Raw genomic sequence first — 21316 nt, forward strand, 5'->3', positions numbered from 1 at the left:
GTACTTTACACAATTTTGCACTCACAGATACGGACTTCTACAATAATACTATACACGGAATATAAATTTACACTTTTTGTGTAAACAGTGTAATAGCAACTTTTCATTTGACAAGAACCAATAAGTCTCCAAAGTGAGAGAAACGAAGTGCTTCCCTTATACAAACTGAGGGCTCAGATATATGTATTTATGTGTTTCTATGATCTTTTGTTCACTTAAGCACGTATTAATAAAATATCCGTACTATTAATATGTAAAAAATGTATTTATGATTTGGTAAAGTATATCTGTAAAGTCTTGTATTTCTATTAGATTAAATGACACATCGATAATTATTATTATCGATATGAATAAATTTAAGCTATTGTACTACTGGGTAGAAGGAAGAATACCAGAATATATCCTGTAATAAATATCAAATGCTTAAAATTTATCTAGTACCGTACTCGCCGCCGATACCTACGGTATTTATTCGGTACTCCCAAAAATAATTCCTGGGTACAGAGCTCGTGCATACATTTTAATAAAGTTTCATTTAGAACATGTCCTTTATTATGTACCTGTTAAAAATATTTTTGCTTTACACAATTGAAATTAACTACAGTTGCTAGTCTATTAGCGAGAAAGCTAACAAATGAACTATCGTATCTAGAAATATAATTGCAGTTTGCCCACAACGATGGCTATTTTTTCATTATATATTTTAAAATGTACTTACGTTTACATACTGAATCTGCTTAGCGATGATGATTTATATCCAATGCACTGTCACAGTACGCGCACTATAGCCACCTAACGTACAGGGATTCGCTCCGTGCCTACGCGACGAGCGTACTGCAGCAACTGAGCTGACTCCACACTCCACACACTGCCAGTGACAGTGACCGGGAGACTGCGAGCTCCGCGCCGGTCAGCTGCGCACGCAATACTGTCCTGCCATTGGCTGAGCCGCCAGTCAGCCCTACGACAATGACTACCAGGAACGGCATCCTTGGTTAAAGGGCACAATTGGCAGCAATAACTATCATCCACTTAATACCTAGGAAGTAGCCACCGGAATGGCGATGTACGGAAAAAGAACCAAAATAAATAAACCTAAATATTTATTATTTTTACTCCATGTCTTATGACAAGTTTGTTTAGCCAGTTTACCGTAAACTTAATATAAGGTAAGTCTAATATTCGGCTCGGATTCAAGGAATGTATATCTTGATTGGCACAAAGCAGTTCCTTGGATAACTCACAATAGAATAAACTTTGCATTGAAACAAGCAGCAGTTTGGCGGCTTACACAGCAGTGGTTACACCATATTAAAATCCGCTACGGGTAAGAAAAGCATCAGTGCTGTGGGAAATACAAACAAGATTTTAATTCGTTTTGTTCTATAAATAAAAACGACTGGCCATTAAAGAAATTGCTATACCCCTATCCTATACATATGAATAGAAGGGGGGGGAGACATCATTATGCCCCCTTATCAGACACAGCAATGTATTTGTTTCAGACATTTTGTTGATTAAAGAGAGGAACTCTCAGAGAAAGGCGGAAACCCCGAATATCTTGCCTTTAGGCCAACGACATCTCTAGGCTAAGAAAGCCAATTAGCAACTTGGAAGCTATGATAAAAACGAACTGATAAGCTCAGGATAATCGGCAGAAACAAACAAGCGTAATAGATGGGTTCAAACCGTGCTCAATGAGCCCCTGAGGAAGTCTGATTGGAGGGGTGGCTGCATATCTTGCAGAGCTGGAGAATTCGATGTATTGATGCCTAAAACTCTCTCAGATAGCGTCAGTAAGAGAACCACTTTAAATTAAGTTTCAGAAAGACCTGTTTGGAAACATAATGAAATCCTCTGACAAGATTGCTTCTATATTTAACGTTAAATAAAATTGCACATAAAACAGAATTTTTGGAATTTAAAACATACATACATACATATATATATATATATATATATATATATATATATATATATATATATATATATTGGTTTTGTACAACAAATATTATGACCAGCGCGACGCGATAACTCCTGAGTTGCAACCAGAAGCAATAAGCTACTAGGTATGTAACTGGTACCGACTCGTGGTGCTTATAAGACATATAGACTCGTATATTTAATTACACGATCACAACCCCTTTTGTACGTTATTACGATTATCTGTCTAAATGAATTTGTAATCTGGCCTAAATTAAATTAATTTAAGACTCGGGTTTTCTATTGACTGATCAATTTATATAGCTTGCATTGTTTAGAGTTTTTATGACAGCTGTAACCCTGCTCAGATATAACCACTAATACATGATTAGACACAGTAAACACCCCAGTTACTCCATGTTATTCATAGCAACTTAGTAGATAGAAACAAACTTGACGAACGTCACTAACTTGATATTGTGATGGACATACAGAAAAGAGAAAGATATCTATCGGCATGACAGAAGAAGTTTGTTTAATAAAAACAATTTAATATTTTCTCTAAGTTTAGGTCCACATTATCCAAGCACCCTATATTTTAATATTACTACACTAATGATTATCCAATTTTCCAGTACCAGAACCTGCCACTCAAACAATAGGTCAGCCTGTTTGTAGCAGACTCAAGGTGAAAAACATACAAACACGGCTCACAGTACTGCAAAAAATGCGCCAAAAGTCTATCATTATTTAACCATACGAATTCATGAAATGAAATTTTTACAATTGTTTATTATTAGCAGATGCTGGCTCTACCATGATATAAAAACAATTCGCTAAAAATAACTGTGTTTACCTTTGGGGTTTTGCAGTTGAACATACTTATTTGACTGGAAGCAATGCTCCCCTGGCTAAGAACTTAAAAATGTAAATATATCACAAATTCGAGAAAATTCATTTCAAAATAACAATTACAATTGTTAAGATGATTTCTATAAGCACTAAATTTACCATCGTTTCTTGCACAGAAAACTACGCTTCAAGACCTGTAATATGATCTTTTCTTTTCAAATTGAAAACAAGATGCAGACAATGGGAGGGTAGGACTGGATAATTAGTCCATTCTCTGAAATTTTTGGCAGAGAAAGGTTTCAGAAAATAGGCCACGGTAAGGGTGTTGAGGTACATATTTGTGCCATCTAAAACCATCAACGTGGCCAAGAGAATAATGCGATAAACCTTATCAATTATGACGTAATGACTGTATCCGATGGACAATTAACTTGGGAATTGGTCTAATTAGCTGCAGCTTATCTTCACAGTGACAAAGAAAGCAGTTTCGCGGCGTTTATACTCTTGTGATTTACCATGTATGTTGGATTTGAAATACCAAACTGATGAAGGAGTATGATTGCGCAACTATAACGTGTTACAATAGATTTTTATATGACTTTTATTAAAAAAAAAGAAAATGCTTTTTTGAAAAATGTTTCAATTCACAAAAAATAGGATCAATCGCAATATTTTTCAGAAATAATGTAAACCGAAATATATAACATCTAAACCCAAAGGATAACTCTGGTGGCAGTTATAACCGAGGACAGAGGCAGGACTTTAATCAATAAGCTATGACAAAGGCTGCAATGATTATTATAAACGTCTAAGCTGGCTTTGAACGAAAGTTAAAACACAAAAGTAAAAGTAAGTAACGTTAAATGTAAATTAATTAATTTGGCTAAAGATATTAAGGAAGAGCTAGGCAGTTGCAATTTTCAAATTAAAATAAAAAACAAATATATTTTTGAATTACGAAATAGTTACTTAGATCCGGTTTAGATTCACAAACTAATCATCTTTTCATTTGAAGACATCAGAAGAAACACTCGTTAAAATAATAGCTAGGCATAAAGTGAAGTCATGATTTTATATATAAAAGATGACTACTTTAACCTGCGGGACGCAATTATAGATTCAACTTTATATGTCAGGGTCAAAGAGTAAGGACATGATATGCCCTGCCCAGCCTGCGTGTAATTGTATGTATTAAGGTTCAGTTCTGGGCCCACCTGTTGTACAGCCTTGACTTGTGAGGAATACAGCGATCTTGTAGTGTTTGTTAAATCCAATATGTCAATATCAATGCTTTTACTACAACATTTAGGTCAAAATGGGTATTGGCCTGAACTAAAAGAATATCCACATATTGTTTTACCTGTTGTTGAGTTATCCTTAGAAAATTCTCATGGTTGGCTAACCAAGACATTTGCACCTTAGGAATGTATAAGGAAGCAAATGGATTACCTGCGATAAGTGGTTTACACGTTGCGGATTTTGGGTTAAGTATGTACATTCTCTTATATTTAAACGTTGGCTTACAACTAAATTTTATGTATAATCGTTTTTTCAATGAGAATAAATAGTTTTACAATAAAAACTGATTTGATACTTTATTTTAGACAGTAAGTACACATCATAATTAAACCAAACAAATTAACAATTTTAAATTTTACAGTTTTATAAATATTTTTAACTTATTGGGCCAATGACACAAAACTGTCTATCCTTATATAAAAAGAAAATACCAAAGCAAATGGGATTAGAGGAAAAAAGGTATTAAAACATATTGATCGTACATAGATAGAATATGGCAGTCAAAAAAACTGGAGTTTGTGGATTGTGTTTACAAAATTTAGTAAGCCTTACAACATCTCTCATATTTCAAGGAATGTCCTATGGGCAGCTAATCTACAAACCTATTTTGCATCAATTTTCAGTCCAGCAAAACTTGTAGACTGGTTCTGCAGTCGAGGTCACAGCAGGTCGCGCTCTAGTACGTCATTGGACACAGTCGCAGTTTTGCCACAATTAGGCGGGGGTGTAGTGGCACCACTTGCACAATAATGGCGTTCAATTGACGGGTAATTGCGCCACCTCGCCAAGTTTGAGGTTATGTGCGTTACGCCGGAACCAGCCAGCCTATTATTAAAGGCCATAAGTCACATTTCTCGCTGGTTTCACTGATAAATTCCATCTGTTGGAACATCAAAGGAGAGCATTTTTACGTCTATGTGTTGCAAGGCTGATGGTCCAGGAATTGAGGAGTAGTGTTGGATCTAATGATGTGTGATTGTGGAGACCAGTCAGCATTAAAGGCTATAAGTCACATTTAAACTTGCATTTCAGTGATATATTACATCTGTTGGAACAGCAAAGGGGAGCATTCTTACATTTATGTGTTGCAAAGCTGATAGTCCAAGAATTGAGGAATAGTGTTGGATCTAATGTGTCATTGTGGAGGCCAGTCAGCATTAAGGGCCATAAGTCTCATTTATATTTGCATTTCAGAGATACATTACATCTGTTGGAACATCAAAGGGGAGCATTCATACATATATGTGTTCCAAAGCTGATGGTCAAATAATTAAAGATTAGTGTTTGTTCTAATGTGTGATTATGGAGGCCAGTCAATATTAAATAAGTAATGTGTTTAAAAGGCAGAAGTAAACTAATTAATGTGTTCGTTTAGAAATTCTACCAGATATGGTATAAATCCAAAATGGGAAGATTTTGTCCTACAAAACTAACAAACTAACATACAGTATGCTTTCAATTCCTAGACAATATTAATAAACTTTACGCCAGAACCTATGTAGGCCCTATACGGTTTTCTAACAACACTTATTCTACTCCATCTGTTATTATTCTTAGTGCAAAATTTTAAACTTTAGTACGATATATGCAACTAAAAAATTCATAACTAAATTTGCTTCGTAAGATTAATCTATATTGCCTGATATGTTAATATTGATCCAGTCTATGACATTGTTGATATATTAACATTCCATTTGTCATAGGTCTAACTACAATATTTAATTATCATTTTCTACAGTATTGAAACGAATACTCTTTAAAATTAATTAGACTGCAGCGGTTCTCAACCTGGGGGGCGTGCCTCCCTGGGGAGGCGTAGAATATTTTCAAGGGAGGTGTCAGTGTATTTAAATAATAGGAAAGTGTTGAGGAACACGGCTTCCAAGCGATTCTCATAATGCTTACGAGTCAGTATGTTTATTGTGTGATTGATTCTTGACGGTTGCATGGTTCGTTAGTAGGCTAGTGTACTGAAGTTTGTTGGATCGTAAACATAAAAAGTGGGACAGACTAGTTTGTTGTTGTAGTAGGTCAAGTTGTGTATGACATCGTTTTTTGAGCGTAGAAAGTAAACGAAGAAACTAATAATTAACTTAACCGCATTTATTTGTTGGTCTTGTTATTGCACACAACTTTTTCCATTTACTCTTAGCTGTATCTCTTTCAGTTTCTAAGATCCCTTCAGTGTGCATAAGCTTTAGAACAAACTGTATACGTTAATAGGCTATAAAAATGACATGATTAAATATCTTTTGTAGAAATAATATTTTTATCACCGTATTCATCGATTTATTAAAAAAAACTCACTAGCGCCAATAAAGTATTTAATTTTTAAACGTGCTAGTCTGACGTATACCTAACCTACAATTGAAACTTTACTACTGTATTGACCATATAAGATGATGATGGCAGAGGGGACGCATAACTCAATTTTAGTATACTAAGGGAGGCACAAAACATGAAATGTCGAGAACTACTGAATTAGAGAGTGATAAAGTTCTTGAAACTTGCCATGACACTAATTTACAATTACATTTACAAAGTGCTATCCTAAACTACTTTTTGATTGGTTCACAGTGGGAATGCCATCTTCCATAGAGCAATATAAAGGTTCTTTTATATGATGGACATAGAATAAAAATAGTAACAGACATGAAGAAAACATTACCAAGCAAGCACAGAGGATAGAAACAAGAGGTGCCCAACCAGAGACCAAGTGGAAGTGGTAGGCTACAATTATTGGCGCTTGGAATGCTGGAACACCTGTTACCATCAAGGTGGCACTCAGACAATCACCAGCGGTAGCGAATAACTGCGACTCTCTGTCGCCTACAAGTCTCGATTCCACTTTCACAACGTCGACAACTAACGAGAACTTTGTCAGGACAGGTTGGAACAATTACAACTAAACTAGCAAAACCGTACTTTCTATGTAGAAGTAGATCTTCTATATTTAGATGCTAAGATTGTGTAAAACGTAAATACTTTTCAATTTTGTAAGTGAAACCAAAGTCTTAATTTTTAGAATCTAAAAATAAAATCTATCAATGGCAACATATACTTTCGGCCAAAAGAAAATGTACTTAAAAAATTACACAACTGCATTCTACAAGTGGCTGTAAACATTTTAATGGATCTCACATCATAAGAGACATTAAGTCAGTTTGCCTCTGTGTTAATGTAATATCATAAACCAAACATTTTCAAGAGACATGTGTCCATTAACAGATTACAACGTAATACAGAGCTTAGAAGAATTTGGTGACGAGCGCAATTCAAATCCCAAAAACATGAATTCTTAGAGGAGGACAAAAGAGTAACCGACACAACAACCATCATTCCTGGACCGTGCCTTGTTCTCGGGTAATTATATTCATTGCCAAGGGCGCCCGAACAAAAATAAGAGCGGGCACCAGAACAAAAGCGAAACAACCAGCAGGCCGCCACCTGCAGGCCAGCCCGTCGCGGCCTTGGGCTGATAGACTGATTGTGGAACGTCCTTGGCCTTTAGCTTTAGCGGGACAGTTACAGACACTCCTGTGTTTACGGTACTGGTATATACAGAGGTTGTAGTAATACAGAGTATGAGTGCAAGAGGTTACGTCACGTCGGCTCTTCTTAGGTCATTGTTAGGTGTGACTCCATTGGGCGTTCGACCTTCAGACGTTTCTTATGGAATTCGTCGATGATCTTACATTTAATAATATATTGTTACTGACTTGTTCTTATTTTAGGGGATGAATTATCATTCTGATGTTGCATGACATGATTCTAATGTTATTAACGAGTCTGTACCGTTAAGGCGTTATAACTGCATTGTTATAAAGAAGAACATTATATAGACTTAAAATTCAATTGATGCTAGTCGCTGAATAATCGAACCACTACTTTTAAAATAATAATCTCTGATTTTCTTATTTTATTCACTTTTTCATAAGTAGCTCGTATTTACGAATCGTAATTAACATAATAAAAAATACATCCTTTAAAGAAATTCAAAGATGTAAGTCAACCAATAGTCCAAGAATTGTAAAATGGGTATTGCATGCTTGAATTCATAAAAACCTTACTATTAGGGAGCATTCAAATAATCTACTTAAGGAAGCTTTCTTCTACAATAATAACTCCGTAACACAATTTGGAGTAAACGCTGTCAAATTTGTTTACAGCGTAATTACTTTCAGGAGGGTAATTTTATGATTTAAATATTTATAGTCTATTTTGCTTCTGTCCATTTGAATACTTAATCTCTCCATTTGAATTTTAATTCAAAATATTTGGCTGAGCGTTAGCTAAGCTTATAACTCAAGAGACAGGAAAAATTTCATTTTTCTCTGTCTATCCGCACGACATCTTGAAAACGAACTGATCTGTAAACTTGAAATTTCGCATGACCTTCATTTCTTGATGGCAACAATTAGTTAGACGATGGAGCACTCATTGCATAGGATTTAGCTGAACGTTGACGAAAATTTTACATCGGATTTTTGGGTAACCACGAGTGTAACCAAAAAATAGCAAAATAAATAAATATGTAAAATAACTTAGATCGATTATATATGATTTTAACATGACATATCTAACACATGTAGTCTAACAACTCCAAGAAATAAAACACCTTTTGGTGACATTATTTAAACGCTGCTATGAATCCAAAATTAATGGACAAAATGTGGTTGAATCATGTGACAAAATATCTTGACAAAGATTTCATCTGCAGACTTTACATTTGTCACGTATCTGCATTACCACATAGACAAGGATGCGTTCTATGATGGTGCATGTCCGACCATGGAGTTTGGCTGAACGTCTGTCTGCAGGACGTCTCGAGAATGGAATGAGCTATTGACTTGAAATTATGCATGCAACTTCTGTGAAGCCTGTACGCCACACGTGGACTCCTCTGCCTTGTAATGTTCTGGTGTCTCGATATCACCCATTCAATCCTGCCAACCAAGGTGTTAATTGGCCTGAACGTCAAGGCTCGCCTAAAGAGGTGTAACACCAGTATACATTCTACAACTGGAGATGGATGATTGTAAAATTACTCAAAAGCACGTAAGAGAGGAGTAGACAGAGGATGCCACTATGTTGTGAAATACGACTGTTTCTTGCATTAAGGCCATTGGATTGTCGGTCAACATTTTATTACTGCTTGAACGTCCCCAAACGTTTCTATGTTATTTATGACTGGTATAAAACTATTTAACGGAGTCCGTGGCATACGAAATTGGAGGCCACCTTTAAGAGGAACAAGGACACCTGACACACTTGTGACAAAGAATTGGGGAACACAAAAAATATTATTTTTACACGTAGCCTACAAACTTCGTTAAAATCTTTGACCGGAAATGTAAGAGAACCGAGTGCATTGAAAATAGTCTAAGTATTATGCCTTGCAATAGTTTAAGTTTTTTATGATATCACTTGTTTATTTTTGGACGCGGAGACATTCCTGGGAGATGCCTCTTTTTAAGGATATATTACTTACATTTGATATATATCTAAATGATTGAGAGTATATAAAATAGATTGCATTGACTGCCATTTAGACTATTTCGAGATTTTTGTACGCCACTTATAATAGGAAACAACTTAAGAAAACGTTGAGCCAACGCATTCGTTGCGTTTCACGTTTTCCACGGTTTTCACTTTGGACCTATGTCACGTGTTTATGACACGCGTGTCAAGTGCTTTAGAATGTATTGCAATTGTAACTTTAGATAATTAATTAATAGTCTATAATTAATTAAGCTCTTACATATTGTGGAAACATATGAAGAACGTCCGATATCGTTCTTCCAGGAAGTACGATGCTTTGGTCCTGGAGTGGACAGCGTGATCCAACGCACCGGCAAAATATAGTACAAAGATTGAAAGGACCCAGAGAAACAATAGCGAAATCTGTTGTCGGTTCTTATTAGACGCCTTGTGGTGTATTGTCTTTGCACTCATCTTAGCGAGTAATAAAGTTACAACTCACACGTCCATTATTGGTCCCCACACACACGAATTCCGTCGTCTAAAATTAAATCTTTTAATTGGCATTGATTGGCATTTTAAATTGTAGGACCTCACTGAGAATAGTATTACGGTTCCAGTAAGACTTCTCTACTTTATTCTGTGCTTTCTGTTATTTATGTAAATTGACGCAATTAGAATGAAAACAGTTTTATGTGTAAAACATTTATTTCTTCTAAACCCTCTGATAAAACCAACATTTAATCTGTTAAAATCTTGCGGAATCTCAAATATGTATATGGACATTCACCTGAAAGTGTTTTATCGTATCGTGGGAAAGATGATAAAACAATCTACAAAATGAGTGTAGCTATAAAATAATACAGCAAATTATTACTAGCCAATATAATTATATTAACATGAATCTAATGCAAATTCGCAACTCTATATACCATACAAGAAGATTGAGCCGTACGGTTACAAATTTAACGTTAATCTCTGTTATCCGGATATTTACGGTTGTTTGCTAACGTGTCGCCGAGGAGTGCTAAGCTTTTACCGGCCGGGGCTTCTGTGGGTCGAGATGTTTGACCACTCCATCCGTCTGTCTGTCTGTCTGTCTGTCGTCAGTCTAGTCTCCAAGTGGGTCATTTAAGACTTGATTTGTCCTCATCCGGACGTGCCACGTAGTGTCACAGGATCCGAGTCCAAAACGCCTTCCTCTAACTCCTACGATTCAACAGCGCAGGAACGGTCATCTTTCCGTGTCCAAGGGTTAGTAGAATTATACTTATCCTTTTTACTATTCCTCCGTTTTAACAAACCAATCAATGGAAATGCCATGCTGCTACGCTTAATATAAGATACGACGAAATGAATCCAAACCTCTCTTCAAAAAAGTTAACCTTAATTATCGAAAAAAACACATTCATTCGCTTTAAAAATCCAGAAAAAAATTATTTTTTTATTTCCAATTAACATTGTATAGTGCGAAAGCATAACATTGATATTACATTAATACATAGTAGTAATAAATCATGCTTCCCTCAATCGTCGTGTAAGGTTCTTCCCGTGCTGAACTTCCACGTCACGTATATAAAAATTATGCAAATTATGCTGGGCTAGTTTCAGGCTTGGGTGGTTATTGTTTTCTATAATCGGGATAATAGGACCTATGTACATTTAATTTAGAGTAATCCTTCTGTTGTTTTGAGATACTAAAATAATTTGTGCTCTCAACTGAGCGTACATTTTTTTATTTATATGCCACTACCCTAAACTTGTACTGTTGAGTAAAACATGGGAGTTAGTAGCTACACCATCCCTCTCTATCAGTGGACGTGATTGTAAGGGTGTATACCACCTGCTCCGGTGGTCATATTTTTAATACACAAGTTCCGCTGCGCAGCGCTTTACGCTGCTTGCTCTTTTAGAAAAAAAAAAATTAACTCGAGCTTGCAAAGTCCAAGCCCAGATCAACTCACCAGGCTAAAACTCAGACAGAACTAACGCAGGTTACATTACAGGCAAAAGATAAGCGGCGCGCGTTTATCACTGATGAGATAAGACGAGTTTATACTAGAAGTAGAGGTTGAGGTTGAGTGGTAGAGAGGGCTAAATAGCCCTAACTCCGCCTCTTGAATAAAGGCATATTTCATTTCATTTCATTTCAAGTAGTACCTGGACTACTGCCCTACGAACTAATAACACCAAAAAAAACGATAAAATGCACTGTCAGTCAGGTATGGTATGTTTGTAAGGTGCTGGCCCTTAAACGAAAAAGACCCCATTAATGATATCTTAAACAGTCTACATCGATGAACCACACAAATCTATGATTCATATCGGAAACATTTATAAGTGATAACCTTCTATAATCCAAGAAGTGTCCAAAAGAGTAAGGAGGAACTGTGCACGATGATAGAATTGTCATCATGACTCTCTAACTTGTTCAATTGATTTTATATAATGTTTATACTATTTATATATATATATATATATATATATATATATATATATATATATATATTTGTTGTTTCACGATATGGAAAGTAATGATAAATTTTACTCATGATATAATTTGTTAAAAAGTCGTATTAGCTCATTCTTTATTGTATTTGGTTTTGTATAGTATAGGGTTTATACAAAATTTAGTAATTGGAAAATAGAGTCAGAGGTTGTGTTTGTAATCAAATTACTCACGATAAAATAATGCATTATTGTGTCATGACCAAGTTAAGAATGAGAATCAACTCACCAGATCAAAAATTGTAGTGTGTGAAGAAATTGTGGATACTCAAGTCAGAATGAGGTGTATCTGAGGTAACCATAACAGCGGCCAAAACAAAACCAGCAGACCAGACTATCGCCACACCACTGACACCGACACGAAAACACGACTGAACAAGTTGGGGAGGGGTCAGGGGTGGGGGAGTTGAAGGGGCTCTAGAGAGTAGTTAGGGGTTAGGCATGACAGGTAGACAGACAGACCAACACGATCAGGGGTTCAGGGCCGGTCGGGGGTGTTAAATATTACAGCAGTGGAGGCAGTTGTGGGAGGGCTGGATAGAGGGGGTAAACATGAAACCGTTATCCCCCAGCGGATAGAGTAAAGCGGCCGAGAAGAGTAAATAATTGAAACAGCAAAACGACACGCTGCGCCGGTGAAGATCCTGATCTTGTTTCCAGGAATAATGGATTATTTATATCTGAATAATTCCAAGAAATATCCTCATTTCATCCTATAATTAATTTATACCAAGTTCATCTAATTCCACTGATAAAAGCAAGTCTGCTAATAAACTAGTAAAACTTAAAACTATAGAACTAAAGTCTAGTCTAAACTATAAGATCGTTTACGTCCCATCCAAACATAATTTCAACAAAACTAATTTTTATGCTACAATAAAATTCTTGGATTGAATTAATTTAGCCTTTAATACTATTTATTATAGGTTTTCTAAGAAATGTGTTTAAGGAATATCTCATTTATTTCTCTTGATTGCTTTACTAATTTTATTGCTGTTCTCCTTTTCTAATGATCATACACTATTCATTTTGATTTCTGTCGAGAGTACAAAACGCTTCTCGGTTTTTCTTCGTAACCTATTTAATAGAAAAGTCCCTACTTCGATTTGTCCGAGTAGTGCATATAGCGTCACCGGCGTATAATCTGCTGTTACAGGAGGACACGGAGTTGAGAAGGGTGAAAGAAAGTTGAAGGTCAAAGAAGAGAAAGCAAGGTTACAAAGCAATGAGTCCACCAGTTCGAATTATGACACCGGCGAGATAACAATAACAATAATAGGTAGAGTCCCAGCCTCGGACTTGTCCCGACCTGAGAGAAGATAACTGAGAGATATTTAATCTACAAGTTTTAAGTAAAAAATGAATTTCGCTTATGATTTACTTAAGATTATGAATAATACATACATACGTACATACAGCTACGTTTAGTGGTTTAAGAATAATCTGAATGAGAATAAAACTTATACAATCTAAATCATCGCTATATTACAAATCATAAAATACAGGAGCGGAAGGGTTTCAATTGAGATTTCAATGAGTTGAATCCTTCAAAAAATCAGTCAAAACAATACGAAAAAATTAGAAGAACTGAAGAATTATCAAATAATATTAGAGCTGTAGACTGCAAACCAGTAAAACGTACTAATGCTAAACACGATAATTTGTTTGTTAAGGTAATCCCCGAGGTTTACTACTCCGCCCTTTTTCCTTTGATGCTTTTTTACTCGAGTATCGTCCAGACCCTATATGGCGCGACGGGCAACTGGCTGTTGAATGGGCGACCTCGTCTCGTGTTATGAATGAAACTTCTTTAGGGGGGAAATTCTCTTAATAGGTACCTATACAAAAACAAGAGAAAGACGCCTGGAGTTTCCAACGTGATCTAGTTATAAATTAGTACTACACTAAATGTTAATTAGAACTTGTACAAGATTAAGCAGACCGATATTCTGTGTATTTTTGCGAAAATATAGGTTCAAAAACTCCAAAGAAGATAGACAAAAAACACAATCCACCCAAACGCATTTGATTAGATGAAATCAATTAATTGGGTAGCCGTAATAAGACTTTCGTAAGATGGTGTAATACTATACAGAGGATTAATTCGCTAAAGATTAAAAAATTATAAGAAATGCCAACCAAAAACAATTAAGTCAATTAACTGGGTAGCCCTGATAAGATGTTCAAGAGCGTAACGATCAGTGTAAGTATGATTGTTACAATTGTGTGTTTTTTATATATGTATACGGTAAAAAAGATTGATGACTTAAGGAAAAGATTAAAGTGATCAAGTCTTTCATTTTATATTAAAGAAAACCTACTATTGGACAGCAAAAGCGTACATATTCACTTTCCGTTGCTATATTGAAAACAACAAGTCTTCTTCGGTTTTTAAAACAAAGATTCTGCTTTAAATTCCAATAGAGAGCTACATTTAGACATTTTTGCTAGAATTCCGATTACTTTTAGGTCCATTCTCTTAGATCTTTCATCAGTAGTTAGTTATATTTCCACACAAGCCACTATGTTAACTCAGAGACGACGTGATTGGGAAAATACTCGTAGATGATCTCACCACCTGGTAACCGGGTTTGCTCAGTCGCCGCAACAGTGGCAGATCGAGTCATTCCGCTTCCACCTGCGGTTTCGACAGAATCCTTGACCTTCCGTAGACGGTAGACGCCGTGTACAAACAGGTGTTCTGCAATGTGAGACTATATCCGTTCCACTACCCACAGTTCGCAGTCCTGTTGCATCCTTGTATCACTTCGCACTCACTTCTTGCCTGTTTCCTTAGGGCTTAGTGACTCTCAAGACACTGATTGACGCGTTCACGTCTCTTAACCATTCCAGAGTGGACTTAATATTGACATGTGTAAAACAAATTAGGAAGAGGAGTAAATATCTGGGAAACTAGACAGGATCCTTGCGGATTTCCTGGTTACTCTTTTTTTTAGTTGCGATACTTATTTTACGCATTAAATATATTCTTAAGGACAATTGTTACACGAATCATTACTTATAAAATTACCAACTTATTACAATTTACCGATGTGAAAAGCTTTGAAGATGTTCCTAATGCACGCAACAATTAGAGTACTATATAGTTAATGTAAAAATAATAATCAAATATTGATACCTCACTAAATAGTTTGCAAAAATATAGTGGGTTGAAATGTCTTAAGATAGTTAAAAAAATGAATAAAATAAATCACTTAGTGCAACTCGTCCTTTTTACTAAATGATCAGCTAGACAATCTCATAGCTGTGCGAAATATCCTTTGTGGAATTTGTGGCCAACAACCATTATTAGTTGCTCTCTAACTAAAAGTGCCTTTACAACAATTAAGCGTTATGAACATCTCTTTTAGGATGACCTGTTTAGTAAAAAGTGACATGAGCCGTCTTCAACAAACCGTTAATCTTAAGTGTTCAGAATCTCCCATGGAGTTCCCATCTCAGTGTCCCTTGTGTTAAAAGCCATTTCGAACAAGAGAAAACGAACGGGATTTGTTCAAAAAACACAGTGATATGATTGCCACCAATTAGAACGTCTCTGGAGGCCGTGATACCGCTGAGAGGCAGAATCCAGTTCGAAATTGCTGGTGTCGAGCAGATCCTTGAGGCCTTGAGGTGTCGGGCGACGCCCTGCCGAGGCATTCTGGGTACAGAACCTGGCGGCTGTCGCGACTAATGGCCAGATAACTGTGGGGTCGCGCTGTGCTGCAAGCTGAACCCTGGATGACCGATAGGCCACCCCTAACGAAGTTGAAGGTCTCCGGAAAAGCCAACCCGTTATGATTATGGAATCGCAAGGCCATAAGGCAAACGAGAGTTTAATTAATTTTTGATAGGGTCGAAATCTATATTTAGCAAAAAACGCTACTTGACTCAATAGAAGTGCACTCGCGACTTCAGCGTGCCTTCTATGAATATTTAATGATTGAACTTGAAATACATCACATGGTCCCACTGCCGATAAATAAGTAGGACCGACAGTACGTGAAAATTTTGAAGTAGTTATTATACCAAGAGGCACGTATACTGATTATAATGGGTTTCCTCATACTGATTCGTCATCTCTTTCTTTTTGACATTGGCGGTATTACCGTTGGAGTAAAGAAAGTGCAAGTAACTAAATAAAAAGCTGAAATTGGAGTCGAATTCAAATCGTATAATTAAAGTGACCTTAGTAGCTTGCATTTCTACCAATTCTTGTTGGGAAATGATAAACGTAACATACTATTTTTCGCAGTTTTCTCCATAACTCCGGTAAGCTACGAGCAGCCAAAGCCTCACAGAAAGTGATGAGGTAACGCAGATAGTCCCGGCTAAAGGTCACAACCAATGGGAGCGCTTATTTCTGGCTCCCGGCCAATCAGAGCACACCTGCCCGACCCACGTGACCTATGACCCCTGACATTATACCTGCTGTTTCACACTGCCATCAATCACACGCACTGAACAACTTCTTAACATTTTCTACATTTCCAGTAAAACTAAACGGGTCCGTAGTCATAACGAAGAAATTCCACAAAACCAAGAATGTTACATTTCTCGTCTAGTCCTTAAACATATAAATTCCATCTTGCAGCATAAATGTGTTACCGCTCTGCATTATGATTGTGCAAAAGTTATAACTACATAATAAAGTTCGTAATAAAATTTCGTAACAGAATACGCAAAAAAACCTATTTTGAATACAGGTGCCATATTGCTTTGCTGCTGTATAGGCTATATATCGTACACATTTTACAATTTTATTTAAGGCAAATTTAACATGTTAATTATGTATTTTATTAAACCCTAAATTATTATTCAAAGTTAAAAAATAAATAAAATAAAAGTATGACAAAAATAATACATAGAGGCAATAAAGTAAATAGATGACACACCGTAAAATTATTCGGTTAATTGTTTATTACAATCTGATTAAAATTTCCCATATAAATTAAACTACAATTTGTGTTAAGTAAATTTGTGTTAAGTAAAATTGTGTTAAATTTGACATAAGAATCGTCATAATTTAGCTGGTTTTCATAAGTTGAGTGAAACAGTGCTTGAACTTAGCACTGGAATGAATTAGTGGCGGAATGTATTGGACTTAGCTTTGGGGGAAATCAGACATCTTTGCTAACCTTTCAGATATGATGCAAGTACTTTTTGTACTGAAGCAATTTTAATATTATAAGAAAAGATTTAGTCCGAGCCTAATCAACAAAATTCGCGATTCCAGCCAAACATAATTCAAGCTATGAGCGCTTTGGTTGTTTTCCAGATGCTGTGTCAAAGCTTATTAAAGTTGTAGGGTCTCCAAACAGGAAATGGAAATGGTGGCTCCTCACGTCATGTAAAATTGAGATGATGGAACACGTAATTTGCCTGAACAATATTATTTTTATTCCGTGACTCTAAAGTTGAACGTAACAACCATGTTCGTTAAACATATCATATGCAGTAGGCCTATACATGAGCCTTTCTTTGCTTTCCTGTAGATGAAAGTTTGTTACTACCATTTACAACAACGATTCCACCCTCTTCATTCATTTGAGGTAGGTTACCCTTTTAACACCTTTGGTAGGAAAACTGCACCTCTTCCTTTTATTTGGCCGACCTGTCACCAAAGCCGTAACTGATGGGCATATTGCCAGTTCCAAGCGCAAGCTCTCCCGCACTCGGGTTGGGGGCGTTTGTACAAACGAAAACCAAGGATAGAACTTTTCACAATAATTTATTGGACAGATAAATGTTAAGGCAAATGTGCATACTACACCGAATATAACAAAAACCTAGTCAGGAGGCTAAATACTATAAAAACCTAGTCAGGAGACTAAATACTATAAAAACCTAGTCAGGAGGCTAAATACTATAAAAACCTAATCAGGAGGCTAAATACTATAAAAACCTAGTCAGGAGGCTAAATACTATAAAAACCTAGTCAGGAGGCTAAATACTATAAAAAAAGTTTACAAACTTTCATATTAATAACTATTCCTTGAGAAATACATACATACAACGTTAAATAACATTTAATACATTTCGAGAGGTCATCTCTAGTTGTCTTAACTTGTATTTTAATTTGCATTTTAATTTGAATGTTCAACAAAATATCTAAAACCTTATCAACAGACATAACAATTTATCTACTATACTTTTAAATTCTTTAGATTTAAGATAACACACGCAGAAAGATAATTAATATATTATTAGATGATCAAGAAATGATCTTCATTCGTGCAATATCTGGAGAAACCATACTCTGTGCAATTAAAAACAGCTCAAGTAACTACATTTGTTAACTACTAAATAATAATGTTAAACAGAGATTCTTGTCAAGATAATAATACTTTAACCTAAAATGGTTTCACATAAAACAAAATTGCGCACTGAAACAGGAAATAGGGAAAGTTGTAATGTCTAGTATATAGGGCAAATCTGTATATGTTCTTGCACACCATTACTTTGATTACCATGTTATCTAGGCCCAAAAATTAGAAGTTTGATTTGAGACTTTACTAAATTTTATTATTTTAATAATTAATAATTACTACTATTAAATAGAAGCCAACCTGGCTTACACAGCACCGGCTTGAACTCAAATCTAATCAGCCAGTTTGGTTCAGACTACAGAAATCTAGTATCTATGCGGGAGGAGATATCGTTCAAAGAATTATACTATTAATTGATCTTCCTAAGGATGAAACGTTAATAATTTTTAATCACACAACACACGGCCACATTAATTTAACGCGTAATTAATTCCCTAGACGGGAGTTTACGGTATCACGGCCGAAACGAAATGTTAAAGTACCATTGAACAAAACCAAGGAGAGATCATCAGTCACCATGCAAGCCGAAAGATAAGACAATATTTAGGTGGAATGGTAATGTGACCCATTTATCCAAACTCACTTCCCCGTTTAATGTATCGATAAAGGGGGAGGGCGGAGCAGTAGATGGTTCCATTAGAGGTTATTTTACATGCAGATACAAGACCTGGCTTTTAGCTCGCTTCGCTCACTGGTGGGTACTCGGTGTTATGCGGGAGGTGGGGTGTTCTACAACAGTGGAATGGGATGGAGAGGATTATGGCATTTCAAGTGATTCATAATTTAACAGTGTAGAGCTTCCGGACTTTAATTTTACGGGTTTACCACCTCCCCGCGGGTGTTTATAACGAGGCTACGACAACAATTATTGTCTTTAACAGTTTTTAGAAAATATAGTATCATCTTTGTATGATTGGCCGATGATATTTTAGGCAAATTTGTAAGGATATCCAAAAACGACTTTCGCAATATTTTTTAAATTTGGAATTAATGAATATATATACATACATACATATATATATATATATATATATATATATATATATATATATATATATACTGTATATATAAACTGATATAGGGTATCATCAAAACGCCAACAGTTTCTGCTTAAAACTAATTCAAATCTAAAACCAACACTGAAACGCTAAGCCGTTGTTTGACTTCATGGGACAATATACATACATTCCTTAAGCACTGAGGGGATTTTCTGAAGTAAAAATCGATCGTAGGACCAAAACGTGTCCAGTCTTGCAGTAGACTAAGTTCACGTCTGTTTCGTGCTAGGAAAATCCCACGGACAGAAATAGACCTTGTGTGTACACATGGTGGGGGAGGGGGAGCGTTAAACAAATATCTTAAGGGTAGTGGAGTGATTCACCTTGGCGAGACAATAGAAGATCGAAGAGATAGCCTAAATACTGTTCTTTACTGTCTGTTCTCAGAAAGTCCAATATATATGGGTCGTAAATTAAGTAGACCTAGTTGTACAGGCACTGTCTTGAATTTTAGGTAAGAAAAGTAAACAGAAGCTTGAAAGAAAGGAGCCGCGACTTGAACATTTGAGTGTAAAGTATTCGCTTGAAATCGAAGATAAGAAAAGTAAATAGACGCTTGAAAGAAAGTCGCCGCGATTGATCATTCTAGTGGAAAATATTTCCATGAAATCGGAGATAAGAAAAGTAAATAGACCCTTGAAAGAAAGTCACCGCGATTGATCATTCTAGTGTCAAATATTTCCATGAAATCGAAGATAAGAAAAGTAAATAGACCCTTGAAAGAAAGTAGCCGCGATTGATCATTCTAGTGTCAAATATTTCCATGAAATCGAAGATAAGCAAAGTAAATAGACGCTTGAAACAAAGTCACCGCGATCGATCATTCTAGTGTCAAATATTTCCATGAAATCGAAGATAAGAAAAGTAAATAGACCCTTGAAAGAAAGTCGCCGCGATTGATCATTCTAGTGTCAAATATTTCCATGAAATTGAAGATAAGAAAAGTAAATAGACGCTTGAAACAAAGTCACCGCGATCGACCATTCTAGTGTCAAATATTTCCATGAAATCGAAGATAAGAAAAGTAAATAGACGCTTGAAAGAAAGTCGTCGCGATTGATCATTCTAGTGTCAAATATTTCCATGAAATCGGAAATAAGAAAAGTAAATAGACGCTTGAAAGAAAGGCGCGGCGATTGATAATATAAGTTTAAAATATTCGCTTGAAATCTGAGATAACAACAAACAATAAACGATTAATAGAAAGGCGCTGCGGTTTTTCATTTTAGTGTACAATATTCACAATAAATCAGAGATAAAAAAGTAAAAAGACGATTTAAAGATAGGCTCGTGGTTCATAATTTGAGTTTCAAATAACTGCTTGAAATTTGAGATAGAAAATAAAATAGACGATTGAAAGAAAGTCGCCGCGTTTGATCATTCTAGTGTAAAATATTCGCTTGAAATCAGAAATAATAAAAGTAAATATGTGCTTGAAAGTTTGGTACTCGGTTGATCATTTGAGTGACAATATTGGCTTAAAATCGAAGACAAGAAAATTAAATGGACGCTTGAAATAGTCACCACGGTTTGATAATTTTAGTGGAACATACTTACTAAATTGTATATACAGTTAGAATCATATCTGAATAGGGTTAAAGTCTCACACAGGAGGAGGGTGAGGATCCTCCGTTGTGTAGAAACGCACAGAAAAGCAAAGTGAGATATGGTTGTAACAAAACAAAAACATTTTACGCGCTCTACCATTTCTTCATTGATGCGTGCTAACTTGCAGGATGATAATTGTGTTCAATGTCAACATATAGGATTTCCTAAGAACTTTAACAAACCATTGACTTAAAACTAAAATAAAAGACTTATTATTTATTCCTTAGATGAATAAAAAAAAAACTTATTTAAAGTTTC

At 35.7% G+C, this 21316-nt stretch overlaps 1 protein-coding gene across 2 annotated transcripts in view; it reads right to left on the minus strand.

Annotated features, from left to right (window-relative positions):
* Positions 1-21316, minus strand: part of LOC124354049 — a 100008-nt gene that overhangs the window by 18818 nt on the left and 59874 nt on the right. Inside the window, exon 1 of one of the 2 annotated variants that reach the window (XM_046804218.1) lies at positions 719-911. The exons of the other annotated variant lie outside the window; for it this stretch is intronic. The gene's annotated coding sequence lies outside the window, so the exon portion shown is untranslated. Of the gene's footprint in view, positions 1-718; positions 912-21316 lie in introns of those variants that run through there. 2 annotated transcript variants of the gene reach the window in all.

This window comes from Homalodisca vitripennis, chromosome 2 (genome assembly GCF_021130785.1).
Source record: "Homalodisca vitripennis isolate AUS2020 chromosome 2, UT_GWSS_2.1, whole genome shotgun sequence".
Lineage (NCBI taxonomy): Eukaryota > Metazoa > Arthropoda > Insecta > Hemiptera > Cicadellidae > Homalodisca > Homalodisca vitripennis.